The 22,491-nt window shown below is 37.7% G+C and overlaps 1 long non-coding RNA gene across 1 annotated transcript; it reads left to right on the forward strand.

The window, feature by feature from the left end:
- The first annotated feature begins 3 nt into the window (after positions 1-3).
- On the forward strand, positions 4-20,096 carry LOC111612147. The gene is made up of 3 exons (XR_002754433.1): positions 4-110; positions 14,945-15,120; positions 18,412-20,096. It is a non-coding gene; the product is annotated as an uncharacterized LOC111612147 (long non-coding RNA).
- Positions 20,097-22,491: the final 2,395 nt, after the last annotated feature.

A 22,491-nucleotide genomic window follows, 5' to 3' on the forward strand; every position in this document is an offset into this window, starting at 1 on the left:
GAGCTCAAATAAATGCTGTGATGTCTGGAGCCCTTTGCAGAAGGCAGAAGGCAAGCTCCTACAATGGGCTTCAGTGGGGCTTGCCAACAAGCACCGGCTATTTTGCACAGGTACGAGAGCTTTTATTTTCCATAAAAAATATTGCGTTTTCACTTGGATTCTTTTACTTAAACTGGAAAGCAAATTGGTGGCGATTCGTGTGCATGCAATGTGGGCGGCAGAGGTTATACGATATCCCGAGCTCATGGGGGGGGGGGGGGGGGGGGGGGGGGGGAAGGAGATCTATTGGATTTATGTGGTGCAAAGTTGAAGAGATCTGCAGGTTGTGTGGTGGAAGCGAGTCTCTGTATCTCTGATCTGCGAGCCGGGTGGAGAGACGCCTGTAAAAAACCCCGATATTACAAAATAACATTTAATCTTTTCCTATTAAATCTAAATCTAAATTCGCAGATTTTCTTTTCTTTATTCAGGCGCATTGTATCAGCAAATATTGCTTTGCATGTTGTTTCAAACCAGACAGTATGATTGACTGGCGGGTGTCTACACGTGTTCGCCGACGAATGAGACTTAATGTGGACTTGAAGACACGCAGTTGGCTATTTTTTGCAGTGTGCGGCTGATTTATATCACGTTCCCATAGGCTCGCATAGGTTTGGATATGACTTCTGTCTTGACACTGTGTCGCTGTTATTCGATGCAGCTAATGCATTTTGCACAGTGTCATATTTTTAAGAATCAAAAATAACCATAAACATTTGCATGAAAATAATATATGTTGGAATTATACATTCCGCAAAAATAACCCACTCAATTGCGTAAAAGAAATTCGTATTAAATAATAATAATAATAATAATAATAATAATAATAATAATAATAATAATAATAATAATAATAATAATGAATTTAAAACGAGTGTTTTTGAAAAAAAAAAAACAATCTTTAACAGGCTGTAATGAACGAAGAGTCCTTTTACAATCCCTCATCCAATATTAAACATTTGCCTCTGAAAGCGGCTTTTACCCCCAGCCCTTTGAAGGTGGGATAACCCCGGTCAAGACCCCTTTATATCGCGCTTTGAGACCGGGAATTATCTTTTGGATCTCCGCAGACTTAAAGGTAAGGAGCCTTGATCTGCTCTAGAGGAGGGGAAATATGCAAAGAGGCCGCAACCATTTGCATTTGCGTTTTTCTTCTTATCTTAACTTCTTGTTCAAGTTTTTGAATCGGGGAAAGACGCCCCATGCAGCGACATCGTAGTCCAGCGCATGGGTTGTTATAGCAACAGAAAAAAAGAGGATGTCCGCGCCTGTTGATTCTTTTTTTTTTTTTTCTTTTTGTTTAACCCGCTAGCCTGATTTCTTTGCATTTCTTGAGCTCAAATTTGCGTATTTCTTGATTAGGGGCCTGCAGATCAGACCCCCATTCATGCTGGGAAACAAAACACCCAGTCGCACCTTTTACATCCATTTAAGGATTTGGCTGCATCCAGATTTGCAACATTTGATAAAGTCTGAAAAACTGGGGCATTGAGCAGGGATTATCAACGCATATTTCTGATAATCACAGTTAAAGAGTTTAAAGATAAACTATCCGTGTCGCAACAATGGTTGGCAATTACCCCCTTTTCCTCATGTCTTTTAATTGCTTCTAATTGCATCAATCTTCTAAAGTGAGACATTCTAAAGCTTAAAGGCGAGTTTGGGCCTCCGTGCTCTAGGAATGACTCATATTATAAGCCAAATATGAGCATCCACCCATGGGCGTCAGCTCAATGGGACTTCCTGACGTAGTCAATACAGGCCCAAAGAGGGGAAAATTGGAATCATAATATATTTTTTACATATTTTACAATAATTCAACTGACACGATCTGCTAATTTGGAGTAATTAATTGTGGCTTTGTCAAATCAACACTGCTCGATATCTACGTGTGGCTCTCTCCAGGTCTATTATATTACTTATGTACGGGGGTCGCATGATGTGATGAGGCCTATATCCCGTAGAGAGAGCATTGCCGCACCTTCGTGGGCTGCATGCGCGCTGAAGCCCGCGGACTGGAACACCCAAGTAGATCTGTCTCCACGGAGACGGCGGGACACCGGTCCAACAAGCTGTAATTCTGTCTCAGCCTTTTGCAGGGGAGGGACCGTCCACACTAGCCCGACTTAACTCCTCTTTCACCAGACATACTCCTAATCCTATATCTTAGCAGGGCAAACTGTCGTCCCTCAGTATATTAAAGGGACCACAAAGTCAGAACTCCAAGCCACCCATGGTTTCACAGCAGGGCGGCCAGTCCCGGTGAGACGCTCCGTGCCCGTCACTCCATCCACCGTGTGCGATTTTCCCTCTTTTTTTTGCTCTTCACTTTCATCATTTTCAAAAATCACTTTGATTTCTTTTTTTTTTTTTCAATGTAAGGTCTCCTAGAATACGCTTTACAACAGGCCTAAATTTGCTAAATTGAATTTACCACACTAGGGGTTCAAATATTTTCTTTTTGATTAAAAATAATCAATAAGCAGTTTTTCAGAATTACTGTTAGTCATTTTCAAAAAAAAATTTTTATCAGGTTATTTATACATTTCAAAATGGATGTTCTTCACAGTTTAGGTTGACTAATCTCGACTATTAAGATGTAAATAATAATAATAATAATAATAATAATAATAATAATAATAATAATAATAATAATAATAATAATAATAATAATAATAATAATAACACTACATGATTGAAGTTGATATCGTAAAGGCACTAAACTTTAACCAACAACAAAAAATATAGGTTCTATTACATAGCAGTCCAAAATACATCAATCATAAACCCAAATGTCCATGCCCTTGTATTACATTTTTTTTTTTTACCAAATAACATAAAAATTAAAATGTAATATATTGCAAACAAAATTTCTTTCCAATTCACTGATTGTTTTTGTTGTTAAACCAACAGCAACTTTTGCTACCTTCTGGCTTATTGAATAGCTTCAGAATATAATTTTATCATTAATTTTAGATGTATTAATAACATAATATTTTCCTGGCAACCTATTATATTTGTAAAAACGAAAAATAAAAAAAAAACTGTAAGTGAATAAGTTGACATGTCTGTTTTGGTCTTTTCACATAAAACAATACATTTTGGGGGTGAACAGCTTTCTGACAGGAACATTTTTACCTTATGAGAGTTGATGAGTCATTTCATTACAGCTGGATCATATTTGTTCGACAAAACATTAAATTATATGGCCAAAATGTACATTTGCAGGGTTTTTTTCTCATCAATATCTTGCGTCTTGGACGTTATTCCCGAAAGGCTTTCGAATTAAAAAAAAATAAATCTTCCTTTATTTTCAGTCATCATTGTTTCATTGTTAATATTTTTTTGTGAAAACATTTTTAATGAAAGCTTGCTTCCCCCCCCTCCCACCTTCAAATTATTATTGACATTATTTTATTAGTTGTAAATATCTATTTTTAAAGCGTCACGTTTTGTTTTCTTGACTGCCACAATGGAATGATTTAGTGCATGTCGAAACATGGAGATGATAAATTTTCATGACCTGAAATGGTGGATTTGTGACAAAAAGTGCAGAAAAAGAGAGGGATGGCCCGATGGACAGGGTGAGAAAGCGGATGCTATCTGTGATGTGTCTGCACTCAGTTCTGACACGACTCTGTGACATTCCAGTGCAGGACTCCTTCAAGTCCTGAGAGAGAAAACAGAGGAGGGAGACAGAAAGAGCCATCAACAATGCCCATTGAGTACTGTGAGGCAACAGCTGGTGGGATATGCAGTGACCTAAAGGCAATCCATTCAGGCCTGGACGGGGTGCCTCTCTATGCCCTGCTGCTTTTATGCTTCTGGAAGTGGATGGATGGTCAGTGTTTATTCTCATCATGCAAACTGAAAAGCAACAGTCTCAAAGAAACCAGTGGATATCAATCGTTGTTAACCAGATTTCAACTTCTGAATTGGAGAGTTCCATAGACGGAGGTAAAACTGAGACGCCGTCAAAGCTTTTGTTTCAAATGAGCTCTGAGTTGAGGCCCAGAAGGGAGGGTTAGATGAGCTTCTCAAGGCATAAAGCATCCAGAAAAAAAACCCTCAACAAAATCCTCAATGCAAGATAATAAAAGTGTGATCATCCAGGCAGAAAAATACTATCTTGGATGGAGATTAATATAAAGTCAGGCATCAGCTGGAAGCATTTGTGTTCACTTGTGCTTCTAGCCCCTGTTTGACAATTCCACAGGCATTTCCCTTTGGGCCTCGCGCCTGTCTTTGAGATCAAACCTTGCTGGCAGAGCCACCATAAAATGATATGTCAGTCAGGAGAGGTAAAAGGATGCCTGCTAGACTGTGATTGATCTGCCGTGGTTTCTTTATTCCCCTCGAGACTCGATACATCCAGGTTTCAGATTCCACTCTCAGAAGCAGCTGATGAATAGTACCACATATATATGACTTTTTATGAGCCATTTCCACCCTAAGTGGCACATTTAGCAGCACATGGTCATAACATGCAAGCCAAGTTGCTGCAATATTCCCTCAATTCCCCCTCCTGAGCTCCTGTTTCAGGAAGTGAAAGCAAAGCTTTGCCAACCAATCACATCGAAGGACATCCAACTCATTAAAAGTTAATGAAACCTATAAACGTAGTGCGCCAGCGATTCATTTAAACCCCCAATCCAATCTCCTCTCTCTGCAAAGGCAAACAAGCCTGTGTGCCCCCGGTGCTGTCCTCGGAATAACAAACTACGGAATATTTTGTCCTGCATATGTTCACTCATGCAGACATGTGCACATTGATAGGATATCTTACAAAGGGACTTGTCCAATTTAGAAAACAGCAAGGGTGGTGTGCTGCTGGGGGGTAACTTCGTTAATCTGCTTGGGAGTTGAATTTAATGCATTTGCCTTACATTGCACTGCTTGTCAGAAACTACGGCAACGGATGTGCCATTTCGACATTCATGAGAATCACTGACATTCAAATAATGTGCCTATTTTAATATCATACATGAGTGAAAGCCAGAACTGGGTGAAAAAAAAAGCTGTTTATACATCCTCCCATTCATGCAAGGGTCTTGATCCGTACCGCGAGACAAGGCCGAGCCTCTCCGTTCACACCAAACATCATCTATCCATTTCATTCACCTTCACCAGACATCAAGTGCTGCTCCTAACATGATGAAAAGCCATCAACAGCAATAAAGTTCCACTTTGCTGGTGTCAGAATTTTAAAAAACAACATTCCTAATTGTCTTTCAGAGCTCTATTTCACACAGCTTTGTATAGTCCCTCCCTTGGGGGATTCAAATTAAATTCACTCCATGTATGTAGCCACTGTCAGCTCACTAATGAATTCCCATACCCTGACTTGAATCAAATTAATCCCCAATTTAATTCCATATAAATGGCTGTGTTATTTATAAAGGGGAGACGGATGCTCGGATGAAGGATTGAGGAAAGCTGGGAGGTGTCTGTAAGGCTGCTGAGCAGATTATGGTGAAGGATGAATCCTGTATGTTTTCCCTGACAGCAGAGTAGTCCCCTGATACACACTATTTAACCCTCGCCTGCTTGACGCTGACAGCAACATCTCGCCATTTGTCACCCAATATCCTTTCAGATTAAGGAGTCAACCGGCAGATTTATTGGTCAGAGCTGTGGCACTCTTATCTTTAAGTGGCACATAGAAAGATAAAACATGAAGGCGGACATGTTGCACATCACACAGTTAAATTAGCTGTGGGCATAAACACACGATTACACAGTTGCTTTCATGTGCAAAAGGAAATTGTGCATGCTTCATTACACAAAGAGGAGGTGAACATTTTGCAGAACAGCTCAGTGACTACACATGCAGCATAATAAATGATTTCAGTAACTAAATTTAAAAGGTGAAGCCATTCACATGTAAAACCTGGATTTATCATGCAGAGGGATGCATTTTGTTATAATTTAGAGCTGTTGAAAACCCTACTTTCTGCTCAGAAAAATTAAAATACTACATAAGGCCAATGAAAAATGTTGAGAGTAACCTCAGCCTATGGGAAGTATGTGCATGAATTACTGCATCAAAGCAGGGTGGCATGGAGGCAATCAGCCTGTGGCTCTGCTGAGGTGTTAAGGAAGCACAGATTGCCTTAATAGTAGTTTTTAGTTCTGGATTGTTTGGTTTGGTGTCTCACCTTCTTATTGACATTATATTATGGCTTCTCTTTGAGTCTTGTCGGGCAAGTTTCCTGGCCAATCAGGATCAGTGATCCCATCATTAAAGCAATTATTTGTACTTTTGGCCGTGTGGATCGGTGCCAAGTTCTAGTGGAAAATGAAATGAGCATTTCTGGTAGACGGCTGAACTGACTTTCAACTTTATAGAACACAGAGGACCAACACCAATAGGTGACATTACTCATCAAATTCATTGGTGTTTATAGAAACTTTGCACTGAACCTTAAGTATCAGGAATTTTATGCCTTTCCACTTTTCCTTCCACACTTTGGGAGCTTTGATTTCCAAATGAAAGACAAAATGTATTTTTATAGGTGAATTTGGACCACAATCAGTCTAATTATCTGAGAAAGGGAATTATAAGTTTTCCTTTGCTAAATGATTAAAATATATGTATGATAAATCTTTTCTTGTTGAAATCCAGCAATAAATACTGTATATATATTTTTTTATTTTATTCTAATTTACTAAGTTACATTTTAGTGTCACATGACTGTGTGATACTAGTATTGCCACTTTGATTTATCAAAGTCAGGTGTTAGAAACTGACAGGAGGATTGTAAAAGGGCCTTTTTCAAACAAATGGCATAACACAATGCAGCCCTGTAACATACTGCTAAATGAATTTTGGATGCAAATATAATGGCCAACTACATTACACAACCCCTTTGAAAAAGAGATGTTGGCTCAAAGTTCAGTTGCTGATGTGTGGTTTCAAAGGCTATAACTGTTGGACTGCCATTCCATGTTCAATAGTAAAAAACATTTATTTAGTCACTAAAACAGCAAAAGATAAATTTGGCTTGAATGAGTTGTTTATTTACGATTAATAGCAAATATAAAATTTTAGTGTTCAAGATGCCAGAAGTTTTAATTTTAACTGTATCAAAAGGATAATTCTGCCAATTAAGCACAAACATATCCAAGCATTAACCGCTGTGAAATTAAATCCAAAGTTAGTCTTTAAGCTTTTCCTCCCTTGAGTGCCTTAATACTAAGTCTGGCTATATTTGTTGATCAGCAAGAATTGTAAATTCACCAAAGCTTAGAGTGACATAACATTCATTGTGATGTTTCCTACAAATAGTGCAGGACATTAAAACCCAATGAACAAATTTTACAGTAACAGGCTGTTCCCTGACACTAATTTGGTTCCTAATTTTTGATAAGCTGGAAGTACTTTAAAAGTTTCCACTTTTTATTGTCACTTTAATCAGTGACAACAATAAAGAGATTAATCATGTTGTGACAGTGCCTCAACGGTCTCTCACTGAGGCCAAGGCCTCTCATTTGGGGAACTGTTGGTGACTAGATTTGAAGTTGTTTTTCAGGTGGAAGTTTTGCTTAATTGCTTGATCACATTCACCAAACACCATAGTGCATAATGTGTTGCCTGGAGGCCCAAAAAAACTTTTCAGATACAAATTTTGGTTTTCATTTTTACTTTGTTTTATTTACAAATATGTCACTTACATTAAGAGTTTCTTTTTTAAGACTCCCCTAAGCAAGACAGGCAGCATTAATGATTAAGACCACAAATTAGAACAATCAAAGAACACATGCATACACAATCTTAATTTAAGTAAATAAGAAGTTCTTTGAAAATGCTCAAGCGAGACAATGCTCCTAATATTGTCAGTCATTAGGACATTAAGCATGTAGCAGCCAATCGTGTGTCCCACTTTTAAAATTTATTTCAAAGTACAAAATTCTATCTAAAATAGTAGCTAGAACTTATAGGCTTTGAGATAATGCACATAACTAGGACTCTTAACTCCATCACTCTTTAGAGACATAAATATAGCCATTGTTTTGGGCTATATCCTTGCTGATCAGAGTTTCATACTGAGGCATTTGATTGTGATCATCAGTTGTGTTTTAATAGATTCTTTTGTACATTTTTGACAGATCTCTCGGTGTCAGAAATGTGATTCGGGTAATACTGGAAAGACAGCACTATGTTGTGGCGTTTCTCAAGGCTCATTTCTGGGCTCTACTCTTTTCTTACTCTTTGTACTTCTATTAGGACAGACTATAAGAGTCTATAATTAATGTCTGTCATCTCTAAGCTGATGATATCCAGCTGGAATGCTCTTTTGGGGTTTATGGACTACCTAAACGACCTATTTTTGTTGGGTCCCTGACATAAATCAAGAGTTGGTTAAATGATATTTCCAACTCAACACATATTACCCAGAGACTCCGGTCATCACCCTAATAAGATGACTTCTGTTATTTAGCAACATTTCCATGTTAAAACACCCATCTGCATACTTGAGCAACAGAAATATAAAGATTGCTTTTGATTAATGTAACTGAAGAGTAATTCAAAACATAATCAAAGATCATGTCCAGAATTACATGACAGGGTGAATCAGGTTAGATCAGAAAATGCAGCTCTGTCTGTTAGGGTTCCCCAAGAATCTGCTATTTTTTTGTGTTCTTTTTCTTACTTTATGTACTTCAAACTGGAAGAGATTATAAAACACTATAAGACTGTCTGTTGTCATGTCTATGCAAATGGCATCCACCTTTACAGTTCTTCTGGGGCTTCAGTGGTTCATGGATTTTCTAGTTTTATTCAGCTAAAACAGATAAAGCAGAACATTTGATTGATGAACATTACTCCATTCTGAAATTTCTCTAATTATTTAAGGGAAATGTCTGAATATAGAATGCTGGTGTATAAACCCTGATAGCAGATAATGAGACAAACCTTTTGTGATTATTTTGATTGGCCTTTCAGGTGATTTAACAAAGAAATGTTAGATCTACTACAGATTATGTAAATTAATTTAAAATAATTGTAACTGGTACAAACAAAAGAGTGCACATCATTCCACTCTGAACATTCCTGTACTGGATGAAAGTTAATTTTAGAGGTTTAGTCCTAAGCCTTAGGCCCTAAATAGAAAAGCTTCCTACTATATTTTGTACCTACTACAACCTTTTTCCATTTGATCTTTAGGTCAAAGTATGCTGATGGTCCGACTCACTCATTCAACTCTCGATGGATCTTTCGAGTTAGCACCAAAACTTTGGAATGCAAATCCTGTAGATTTTTGCTGCATAAATACTATTGAGTCTCTTGAAAGGTTCGATGGGAAAACAGGAATTCATTCTGAAATAGAAATGTCAGTTTTTGTTTGAGATGAAGCTGCGGCATGACTTACATAATAATCACAAAGTAACTCCCACACATTTGTACTTCACATTCCATCTATGAACTGTGAATGGTGGTAATGGGTGGCAGGTTAAGTGACTAAGATTTGATTGGACAGTTTCAAAAGCCAATTCCTGCTGAATGAGGGCCAGCTTGGATGTGAATGTTGAGATATACATTACCATATCATCAGTGTAAAAGTGGACATTTCCAGTGCTGATGTTACTGACAAAGTTATTTACATGCAGAATGGAAAATATTGATCCTTAGACAGACCAGTATGATATATTACGTTTTGTTATAATTTAACCACTAGCATGGGAGGAATATAAGGGCGACAGACGGTTGTGAAGTCCATTTGGCCATATAGGGAATATTTAAAAGCCTTTAAAGCTTCGTCCACCAAATGTCTGAATGTCTATGGTTTATTGAGGCATCTGTAAGCCGACACACTTTATTGCCAGACTTGGCTCGTGCACTTACCATCCTGGAATAGAAGAAAACACACCCACACAAAAAGTTTGCTGTTTGCCTTTGCTCTACCAAATCCTTAACAGCCGCGCTGTAGCCAGTCACCATTCACGCCTTTGTGCTGTCAACAACATCTAAACGCATCATTTGTATTGCAGCAAACCATCCCGGTATGTATCCAATACCAAATGTTTGGCGACTCCTAAAAAAAAAAAGGAAAAAAAGGGAAAAAAAGGAGAAGGAGGAGGGCTAATGCATAATTTGGTAGAAAACATTTTACAAAACATTTGGTAATAAAAAAAAAAAAAATCTTCGGCGTTGGCCCTGAGGCTTAAAGCAATTAATTCAGGATCCTGACATAAACTCTCCAATCCTTTGACAGCTTGGAGCCGAAATAAAAATGCTAGTTCTCCTGGGAACGGCAGGAGATAGCTGGCTCTTTTCTGGACTGTTTGCTCACTGGCCCTGAGAGCAATCTTCCCCAGTCAGAATGAAATGCAAGGACACAAACAATGTACCGACGAGAGAATAGGAGATGGGGAATGAACAGTTTGGACTATTTGCTCAGCAGAAGGGCAGCCACAATGGCCGGCCCATGGCTTTCCCATGCATCAAGCCTCTTAGTCGTAGGCCTCCCTTTGTTGCCTGGTTTCTTCTTCCCTGGCCAGATAAGAGCCCAGCTGCTCTATACTTTTAATTCCCATTGTACACCATACTGTATGGTCATTTATCTGTCTACTTTTTGCCTGTAGTGGTGGGTGTTGTCTAATTGAACAGGTTATCGCATGTGTATCTCTGTTGCCCGCATGTGTGCTCGTTTAAGGTTGAATCGCTCCCCACTTTGCTATAAAAGGCAGGGTTTAGGTCGGGGTTGGGGGATAAGGCCTGACCTCTCTTTTCGTCTTCGAGAGAGAAGCACAAGTCAATAACAGAGTGCGATAAAGATGCAGAAATTTAACTTCAATCTAAAGCCGAATGTATAATTTTTTTTAAGCAAATCCTGAGACCTTTACAAAAGGGCTTCTTTCCCCAAATACTTTTTTGGGGTTTTGGGGTATTTTTTGGATTAAGTAAATATACTGTCTGAAGTGCTTACAATTTCTTTCTCTTGTTGGTTATAATAACTATGAAAAAACCTAAAATATTAATTCTGACAAAAAGGAGAAATCCAAGGAATAATAAAAAAAAACATTGCGCTGTCCAAAGATTGAAAATAATTATGCATTTAAAAATCTGTTTTTATTGCTTTAAAATTTTAAACAGCATTTAATACTTTTATAAGGAACAATGTTGCTAAGCAAATAAAACAACTGTGTTTAAAAGGCAGAGGTCTCACGAGTATTTATGTCAAAGACAACTTTTTTAATACAATAAAGTAAAAGGGAGCCATCATCTTTATAATGCATGCAACTTTTTTGGCTATGACAATTAAATTACCACACAAGCCTATGGTATTGATTATGCTGCAAAAACAACAACAAACTAAAGAGGGGGAAAATGGCTGTTATTAAAACAAAATTATTTCTAAAAATCAATTTTTAGAAATCTTAATTTCTGAAATGTATTTATTGTTTCAGGCTTTAAAGGATTACAAAGCATTGTGAATTGTTTTTAGAGATTTATGTTTTTGAACCAGTTATTGACTTACAGAGACATAAAATAATGCTTTGGTGTGGTATTATTAAGAGCACTCTGAGGTTTTTCATCCACACAAAGTATATTACCGATGACTCATATATAACAATTACAATAAGAAATTTTAAATACTGGAGATGTTTAACAAAGAAATTCTCATAAAATGTTAAATGTTTTCAAAAGTCTGAATCTACTTCCACTTTTTTGTATCTTGATTTAATAGGAAAACCACATTCTTTTAAAAGAGAAAATAAAATGATCATAGTCAAACAAAGAACCAAACAAAGACTTCAAGTTAAAAGAGGAAACCTTCAGAGGGAAAAATAAGACCGGTATAGGAGCCATTTGGTTGTTTTGCATTTACATTGAACTGTTCTCTGCCGAATGTGTATTACCACTCAGTCCGTGTGGTATCGTCTATGTGGCAGGAAGTCGAAGCAGGCCGATTTCTTGGCCAGGGCTGTGGAGAAAAAAAAATAAGAATAGGAAAGGCTCTCTAACAAACAAACAAACAAACAAAAAAAAGAGGAGCAGTGAAATGCATAGGAGGATCAATACACATAAGACGGAAGAGCGTATTCATGCATGTGAGCAGACACTTGCCAAAATACAAACACACGGAGAGACCCATCCCCCTCTGTAAAGGTTGTGGTGTCAGGACCCCTTGGGTGGTCAGACTCAGGATGATTTCGACACAATATGATGTTGTGAAGCAGCCCTTTGAAAAAAAAAAAAAAAGAAAAGATGTTCACTGCCTGTTTTTACTGTCACATTTGTATAAAGCTCAAATGTTGTGTAATCTTCCTTTTTTTCACTGGGGTTAAAATGTATTTAAACAGTGTGATGATCTGTGGTTACAAAAAGCCTTTTCTACTCACAGACGCAGCATGAAAACTGTTCTTTTTTTCGCCAGCATGAAAATACGACTCATAATGACTCCACAATGGTTTATTCTAATGGCTAAGCTCTTAATCTATCAGATCAGATTTCAAAGTGCCAGAAGCTGTGCCAAGGCAGGTCCCAGGAAGGAAAACCCTTTTGTTGGTTGGGGGGTGAAATTTCAAATGTGGGGCCAGACTTCATTATTGCAAAAAAAGAAAAGAAAAAGGTATGACACGGTGTGAAAGCACCCTAAAAACCCAGCATCATTAGGAAACAGCAAGTGCTTGTTTTTGCATCCGCCTTTGGTGCACCAACAGTGCTTTGCCAGCATGTCAGACCTCAGGTATGGCAAGATAAATAGCCGTCTTATGTGTGCTTGTGAGAGCTAGGCTCCTTGTGGGGTGGTGCTCCCAGCTTCACGCTCCAGCAGCGCTGAAATAAAGCTCTGTTCGAGGCATTTCAACACCGCTTAAGGTTGTCCTTTGCCGTGTAATTTATGAGCTGAGAGGACTCCGTTTCTAAAGTTAACCGCGACCTACAATCTTCCAGCATTCATGGGTGGAGAAAAGAGCTGTGTGAGTCATAGGAAACTTACAACACAGCTCCACTTACCTGAAACAGTCTGAGGGGTGCCCATGGTTCTCTCCCTGGTGTTTGGTTCAGTTGCTAAACGTGGAGGTGATGTGACCCAAACTAATTGGATGTCCAGGTACTTTAACAGGTTAGCTGTCACCTGTAGGGTCAGTGTAGAGGTGCCAGGATGAGGTGAGGAACACTTTCTTCTCACCACAAGCCTCTCAGTGGGTGGTCAGATGGAAGGAAGCACAGAGAAGCAGAAAGACAGACAGACGGGCGATTTGCAAGGATCCTCTTGGTTGCAAGTACATTATAAAAAGAAAATTCATCTTAAAATTGAGACATGTTCATATTTTTTTAAATGTTAAAATTAAGTTCAGACAAACTGTGAATGTGAAGCATAATGCTTTTAATTTCTGTTTTAAACTATGGTGGTTATATATATATATATATATATATATATATATATATATATATATATATATATATATATATATATATATATATATATATATATATATATATATATGCTGAGAGTCATTTTAGATCGGCCAACATTTAAATTTATATTACATGTCTCATGTTTGCCCTTCACCAACTTACTCACTATATTTTATTGCTGTGGTGCCACATAAAGGGAAATTGTTCTGCACATTATCAGCTGATTTACATGTTGTTGCATCATAAAACTAAATGCCTGTGTTATTATGCTTTGTTTGCATAATATTATTAATAAGAGCAGAAAAGAGGCATAAAATAAAATTTACTGCCGTTTTAAAATTGCTACATGTAAGATTTTGCTGTTTAACTCAAACAGTTTGGAAAATATGTGCTGAAAGATTATTGCTTGTTTAAAAATTTATGAAAACAATTATGTATGCATTTGATCTATTCAATAAAAATGTATCAAATTATTGAACAAAATGCCTTGTAATTTCACATTATAATAATACATTTAAATATGCATGTACTTCACAGTGTTCCATTACTTAAACATTTTGAGCACTGTTCTAAAATTTTAACCAGTGTGAGGGTCATTGCTTTGGTCCAGTCCAGGGTTGCCATAACCACTGGTTATTGTGACCCAGTTTGGATGTTTTTTTTTTTTTTATATATATATATGTACTTTATTTTGGGGGTCAACCAAAATTCAAAGAATTTACTTGTGCTTCTAAAAAAAGTGTGCAAGTTAAATGAGAACTGAGCACGTTTTAGTTGCATGCATATAATTTAATTAAAATCCCTTTTATATGTATTGAAGCTTTTAGAGTGATATATGTTTTAGTGAAAGTGTATAAATTTGTAGCAACTTAAAATAAAGATTTCTTTTGGTTTCTTATTTTATGTGCATATCAATTTCTGTTTAGACTTTTCAATTTTTTAATTTTTGCAACAAAAAAAAAGAGAAAGAAAATGTATTCAGCATATACCTCATCTAGACACCAGTGTACCATCATTTACCTTTTAAGCAGCCTATTAATGTCAACACCCAGTAAACACCTTTGACATACAGACTTGAATGTGACAAGCGAGTTAACTAAACATTCCTGGGTGTTCTCCACAAAGGTTTACCCCTCTTCAACAGGGCTGCACTGACCCATCTCACAGTCCAAACCCCACTTCAGAAAGATGCGCTAAAAACTATTTTTCCTCCACATTTTTCCTTGTGTATTTTAATTGCACAAATGAATACTAAGACCTGTTAAAGTATCAAAACATTTTCTGGTGGAATAGTTAGTTCATATGATGCAGATTTCTTTGTAAATGTGATTTAAAACGGGAAGAGAAATAAACCTCTGTGAGGATTTGTGAATTTGGGAGTATAATTCCGGCCCCGAGCTTATCTGCACACCCAGACTATTTGAGTGTTTTGAGATGCGGGCTCCCCGAGGACGGATCGAAGGCTTCCTAGTAGAACTGCACATCAAATAAATAGGAGGATGGGATTTATATGGAGGCTGTGTCTCTGTCAAACAGGGCTCTGCTGACTGAAGTGATCCCCACGGCCTGAGCGGAGGAGAGGAGGGAGAGGAAGCCTCGGAGGGAAGAGGGATAGTTCTGGAGGAGCCTCGCTGACGCACTCACGCTCACAAAAACTCAAACACAATGTCCCCCTCAGTCCTGGGCTGTGACCGGCCCGTGGCATTGCCCAGGTATGTCAACTATGTTTGCCAAGCCATCCATCAGCAATTCTCCTTCCCACTTGAAACAGGAACTTTTGTTTGAGACACGCACTTGTTCAGCCTGTCATTTGACTCAATTCAACCAGATCATTTTCTTAAAAATGAAACAGAGGATTTTATTTACTACTTGTTTTATTTGTCATTATTTCTCTCCTATTTCAGGTTCCACAGTACATATGTGCATGTCAAGGCAAGTTAGTACAGTTTAGGGACATCAGTGGCCCTTATCGCTAGTGACCAGGGTTAGCAAATAAAAAACACTGTGGAGAAGTTGAGCTGCATGGAAGCAGGGGAAGATTTATAGCTGCATGACACTCTCACAAGACAAAGACGTCCTTTTTTATTTTCTGGTTAAGTGCTTGGATCAAGTTGAAACAGAAAAGAAAAGAAAATGTTGGATGACTGAAAGGTGTTATTTGTCATTTGTGCCATTCCCAAATGAATAACAAATATCAGAAACCAACATATCATTACATTTTAGCAAATTTCTCCTGGTGACGCAAGCACAAGCATTCACCATTGTTGGCCAGGTTGAACTGACTAGAATCCTCTCAAAAAGAGCCGATGTGTGGGCTGGTATGTTTGCTAAAGCACCTAAAGTTTGTTAGCTGGAGCCTTACTTCATTCCCTGAAACACAACCTTCATTTATCTTTTGCCTTCCACTCAGTGCCAGAGAGAGAGCAGATATCACTAAAAGTGCCATGTTAATGATTGACTCCTGGCGCACTGAGCATCCGAGATCGAGTGGCCACTTTGCCTGCACTTGTGCTGCATTTTCAGCCGTAAATGTTTGTGGTCCCACTATCCTCTTCAGCTTTCCATACAGTATTATTAGCACTGAAGGAGAGGGTAGGGCGGGGTCGAAACAAAGTTTCTATAAAGAACCATTGGCATGCTGAGGTAAATGGTATATAAGAGTTTGTCTCCGACCCTTTCAGAGCTTTTTATATAAATGTGGCTGAGCAAATCTAATCTCCCCCCTTCTAGATAAATCTGTCCCTGCTTTGTGAAAGCAAGTTCATGCATTTGTATTACTCCGCTGCTCCAAAGTCGACTTTGACCAACTTGAAATGAGTCCCAGATTTCTCATTGACGGTTCAAGATGAAGAGCAAACTGAGATTAAGGGATGTTAATTAATTGCAAGGACTGTCCAAAAGCCTTTCCCTTTTTAGTTGCCATCATGCCAATCAGTTTTTAATTTTTACTCCTGTTAATGATGCAAAAAAACTCCCAAAACAATAAAAAAATAAAATTGAAAGGGTTATTTTCTGTTAAAATGCTAAAAGCAGCACATATCTAACTACATGACATTGTCAATACTGATTTGCCATCCTGGAAGCTAAAGGTAATTGCTAGTAGGTCAGAGACCATTACCAGTACAGACTTCTTCCGTCTTGGGGGATTAAGCTGTGTAAAAATGAAATACAAATATTTTAGCATTTAATAAAATGTTAATCTATAGATTTTTAATGTGATAGGATTAAAGGAAATCAAATTAATTCAAACAGTTGGAATTAATTATCCTAATTAATCGAGTTTTTATCAAATGCTAATTTAAGCCAACAAAATAAGTCAACCCTTTTGATTTGAATACATTTTGGTTGATGATTCTTTTTCCAATTATTTTCAATGTCAATTTAAGCAGTCTTGTACATATTTAGGCTCTATTCACTTGCTGGAGTGTCACAGCTAACTTTAATTCTGGAGACCTTTCTTGCAGCAAGATATTTTGCACTCAGTTGAAAATGCATAAACAAAGTGGTGTGATGATTGGAAAACACTTTGCTGTGTGATTTTCATGCAGTACATGGTCTTATTTAAGGTCCAACTGGGTTAAATGACAATAAAAAAGTTTCACCCAATGAACTATTCGACACAGTTTCCATTCCAGTTCACCGAACACTCTGATGCTCTTTATCTGACCAAACGCATCTTCTTTCAGGTTGACAAACTTTAGTTTCAGTACTGCCACTTACAGAGTTGGAAAGTATCCATTAATATTAATACTGATAGATAAATAGTCATCAGCTTCATTATAAATAATTGTCTAAAACATAATTATCAAAGGTTTGTAGCGATTGCTCAGTCCACTGAAATGTCTTTAAAATTAAAGTTGCTCAAAAATGGCAAAAGTCTGAATTAGCTTTGGCCCCTTTTAAACTAGTCAGTAGCTGCAGTGGGACTAAATGATCTGAATTTATAGTAAATTGCTAAATTAATAGTTCTAGTCAGGTAAGACATCAAATGCTTCTAATTTTTCAGCCGAAATGTGTTAAAAACTAACCAAAGCGGCAGAATGTAACTCTTATAAAAAAATATTTTTGTGACATTTATATTTGTTACTACTGTCACTATGTTGTGGCAGTATGACATGAGACCTCTTCTCAGTGCTACTATTGTCATCTGCAGAAATGCATCTCTTCAGGAACAACCAATTAGAGCCAGTAGGAGGGTCTTAGTGCTGTCAAACATGCTCATATACATGCTGATCAATTTACTAATGACAAAAAAACCACAAAAAAACAGGACTACTGTTTATCCACAATCATTGGTGGCCATGTTAACCTGTCATGGCAGGCTCTGCTGTCGAGAAGAAGCTTTAGTATAGCAGAGAAAAATGGGGAGGATGTGGGCAGCATGTAGACAAGCATAATTAGCAGCACTGGGACACCCCTCCTTACTCTGATTGGTTGTTTCTGACCAAATTTACGCTGATACTATTGGGAACACTGGAAGAAGACAGAGACAGGTGAATGTTTTTGAGCATTTATCTGTAAATTTTACTGCCACGACAGAGTAACAGTTTGAACAAGTACATAAAAAACATATTTTTCAAATAGAAGTTACATACTGCATCTTTAATTGTCCATTTAAAACTCTCTGTTTTGCAATCTTGTTCTTGACAGACGTAAAATGTGAATCAAATTTCAGAACATGAAGCATCTACACTGTAGTTGTCACATGAAGATACTTCAAAAGGAGCTTTATCATCTGTCAGCTGGAATATGTCACCATAACCTCACAATGTTTAAATAGATCCAGATTATCTCCCTTTAGTTATTGCTGTGTCATGATTATTTTTTTGAAAACCTTGTGTACAAACCGTAGGTTTCAAAACCGAGTGACAAGGCTAGTCTCTGTGAAGAGACTGTTGGGTCTCAGGATAATGATGAATCAAGGGGATCAGTGTTTGTTAATTTAAAACATAGTAATGCACTGTAATGTCACTCTATGTCACTGTTCTTTCCACCCTCTACAGAAATTTATGGATGTTCCTATGAGGAGACACATCCAGGCAGCCTCACTTTCATCTCCCTGCATCATTTGAGCTGAAAGCTCCTTCCTGTCGATGCACTTGGCTATATCTACGTCTGACCTGTCTGCCATATGTAATATCAAAGCCTCTGTCAGCACGGAGCTGAATGGGAACAAAAGAGATGCCTCTATTAATGATTAACTGTTCTAAAAGCCCCGGCTTTTGTATTCCCATGGTGCCCAGGCTATCTGGCCACCATGTGACATGCTCACAGCATTTTTTGAGCAGATTGGGGGAAAGCTAGTGAGCAAACACAGGTGCTTTGGAGCAGCGGTGCCGACGCTGTCAGGGACAACCACAAACAAGAGCAGCTATGCCTGGCTAAATGAATCCCCACCCCTCCCAGCACCATCACCACCTCCTCAACCCCCCGCTCTGTCACCAGCTAACTTGTTTGCTAGCTCCCTATAGCTTTCTCCTTCTGCATGGTGGCCGCCCCCCGCCCCTCTTCCTTGCACAAATGCAATGTCCGCTGCAGTCAGGCTCCAGAACTTCTCACACTCTCCAAAGAAACAAACAAATAAAAGTGAGGACGGCCGACCACTTCTTTGAGGTGATGGCATTTGCTGCGGTCATGACTAGTGGGAGAGCAAACAAATTAATGGTGTCCGTGTTTTCACTTTCTAAACCAAACTAAATGTCTTTTAGTTCAAGTGGGGCAATACAACTGACCTCGATGTCAAATGCTGCGTAAAGGTTGCACACTCTTGCACTTGAAATGCTGAGAAGAGGCCATAAGAAATTAACCAGAACTTGAGTAATGTTATATATGAGTAGAAAAATAACAAAGTAAACATGTAAAAATCAAAATAATCTACTGAAAAAAAAGAGTGTTTTAGCAGCAAGCTATAACCAAAGATGACTGAAGTGCTTAACCTTTTCATCACAGTGACTTGGGGTGCTGTGTCTCTCAAGTTTGATAAGACAATCAGATGATAGGATGGCGTTATCTTAACACGGCTTTTCCGGCTGGGAGACAAATGAACAGCGAATGATAAAGGGAACAAAAGCTTTGCTCTTATAGGCTGGTACCTCAGAGCAAAGGAAAAATGATCAGAGTGGAAAATTCACATAAGGTGCCCATATTTCATTTTCAATTTGGCTCTCAAGCTAAATCACAGGAACAGCATTTTTAAAAAATCTTTTTAATCATTTTATATCTTTATTATCTAATGATGAATTTTGGGTTTGAAAACTGCTCGTACCTGACCCTGTAGATCAGCTATCAAAGAATAAAGGTGATAAAATGCTTCACAAAAACTGAACATCAGGGAGAGAAGAAATAAATCTACCGCCATGCAAGTAGCAAACACAGAAAAAAGGTCTGGCTAGAAAAGATGAGAAATCAAGGATAAAGCGGAAATGTCAGCACTGTTTCTTGTGTTTGAGATGAACAGTCTTCCAGAAAAAAAGTGAAATGTGGTTTCTTCTTGAACCCTCCACTGATCAATGAAACCTCAATTTTCTGTGGGTTCTCTGACTTTTGCAGCCTATTTCTCATAGTAAGAAAAAATGTGTATACACATGGATGTGGTCCAAAGTTTTGTTTGCTCATTTCCCCCCCCAAAAATGATTGGAAATAAGTATAATTTAAAACTGAATATATTGTCATGTATGAATAAAGTATTTTATTTTTAAGAAATGTGTTGTGTATTATTCAGGATATGATTTTCTCTATTCCTCCTCATTTCTTCCACACCCTGGGCACCCATGGACAGTATGGATTTATAAGGTTGGCCAGTCCTTGTTTTTCAGAGGCCCAAAAAGGTGCATTGGAAGTGTAACTTTTTAAGCTAAAACATTACATCCAAATCTAGTCTATACAAAGACATTGAAAAGTCAGGCTTTGTTAGCCTATTTGATCAACCCAAACGACCTTTCCGCCACATTTAGACATTGACGGATGTCTTTATGAGGACGTGTTTTCAACTTTCATTCTTCAAGTCCTATTTTATGTTGTTTTCTCTTAAGCCAACACAGCCTTGAGAAGATTGGAATTTGATTTCATTCATCTTCAGTCTTGATAAGTAAGAGAAAAAAAAAAAACATTTTGTAATAATAATAAATCTATGAATATTTTAGATTTATATTTCAAATGTGTCATTTCTTGTTAATTTGCAACATCGTTGATGGGATTTCTGCTCAGTTTTTTGGATAAGTTCAGTTTTTGAGTTTTTTGGAACTAGAGGTATCCTCACTTAAATATTTTCTGAAAGGTTCATCTTACTGCTTTTTTGGCCTTTAGACCCTATGGTTTTACACTAGTTGAATGAATTGAAAAAACATGTTTTAAATTTTTCCAACACAGATTTGGTAAATGTTGGTAAAATATATTTTAAATATACTTGATCTAGTTCAGAAGCCTACAAAAGCTGTAAAATATCCCCTTATGATTAAATTGGAATTTGATGTAATTGTTTTTCACAGATTTGCCTTCCTTTCACCATTTTCTTTTTTCAGAATTGAGTTTAAAATAGGAAGGGGTATCTTGTGGGGAGTTCATCTCCTTTTCTAGTGATTCCCTGCAAGGATTTAGCTTTTCCTCCACGTGAGCAGAGTCTGATCAGAAGACTTAAAAATCCTCTGCTTCAAGAGTTTGACTGTAGTACACAGGCCTGCAGGCCACAGTACAGAGTTGGGGCTCCAGCACCTCAAGAGGGATTTGAGACAACATCTTTGTTGCCTTCTCATTGTACAGCCCTGAAAGTCGTCCAGCCTCATTGTCTGTCCAGACTCCTCTCAAACCTCGGCTGCAGTCAAAAGAAAAGTTTTCCAGTAATGAGGTAAGACATGAAAGCCACCCAAACACAGCGACATGTTGAAAGGGCTCGTTTGATCTTGCCATGCACAATGGTAAAATTTGAAAAGAGCAAGGTGTGCTTTAAAACGGCAATGCACCGCATTAACCCCTTGTCTTTTGACAGGTCCACACCTAGAAAGATGTAATATTCCACTCAATAGAAAATGTAGATCCTGAGTAATGGCCTCCTTGTGGATCGGAGGATCTTTGTTCTAATTCTGCTTGCTGCTTTTAAACATAGTCTGCTTAAGAAAGACTGAGTTGCCTTCTGTTCAAAGCTCTTTTACATAAATAAACACACTTGTTCTTTGTAGTGGTACCTTAAATAATTCAGTTATATTTTAACTGGTATTTTCAGAAAAGTTGTGTCTCCTGTAACCACAACATAAAAATGTAGTGCATTTAGCGTAGTGAGAAAAAAACACTCAACAGCAATTTGGTGGAGCAGAGAGATTACCAAGCAGTCGGCCATGGCAGTCACGGGTCAGTGCAGGCTGACTCTTTCTCCAGACTCTGTTAACTAAGTGGGCCAGCACTATCTCTGTTCAGTCACCAAACAGTCTGTTGACTTCTCAAGGAATGCTAATAAAACTCATCGTCTATTTTGAGAGATAGATCTATTGGGGCATTTCAGCATTCCATGAATGAACTGATTTTGATCTTGTCTGAATAAACTTGTTAAACTATAGCAATGTTCATAAACTCAAGAGTCTCACTCATTGGTTGAGCAGGCTTCTCTTTTCTTTGGCTTTTTGTTTTCTCATTGAATCCATGACTCTACCCTCCTGTAGGCATCATGTCCTTCTTTGAGATAAATTGTCAAAGTGGACTGACAAATCGAAAAGTGGTAGACTTGGGTAATGCAAATGATACCTCATATTAAATAGTAATTTAGAAAAAAAAGATCTATTACTGTCCAAAACCACATTTTTTAGACTGAAAGACAAATAAGTCAGGAGTAAAAACAGCTTTTCAGATTAAAAGTGTCAAACATATCTGACAAGCATACTGTATATTCCTGGTTTGCCACATTATTCAGTATGTACAGCAATGATTAATCATGGATTATTTTAAAATGTTCTGATTTATACTTTTAAGGTTCATATTAGATATTATAGAATTATATTAATAGAAAGTTTGAAATATTTTTATGTGCTTGACATCAAGCTAAAAACTTGTTTGAGCAGTACATCCTTCCATCCATCCATTTTCTGTTCACCCTT

This window comes from Xiphophorus maculatus, chromosome 19, assembly GCF_002775205.1.
Source record: "Xiphophorus maculatus strain JP 163 A chromosome 19, X_maculatus-5.0-male, whole genome shotgun sequence".
Lineage (NCBI taxonomy): Eukaryota > Metazoa > Chordata > Actinopteri > Cyprinodontiformes > Poeciliidae > Xiphophorus > Xiphophorus maculatus.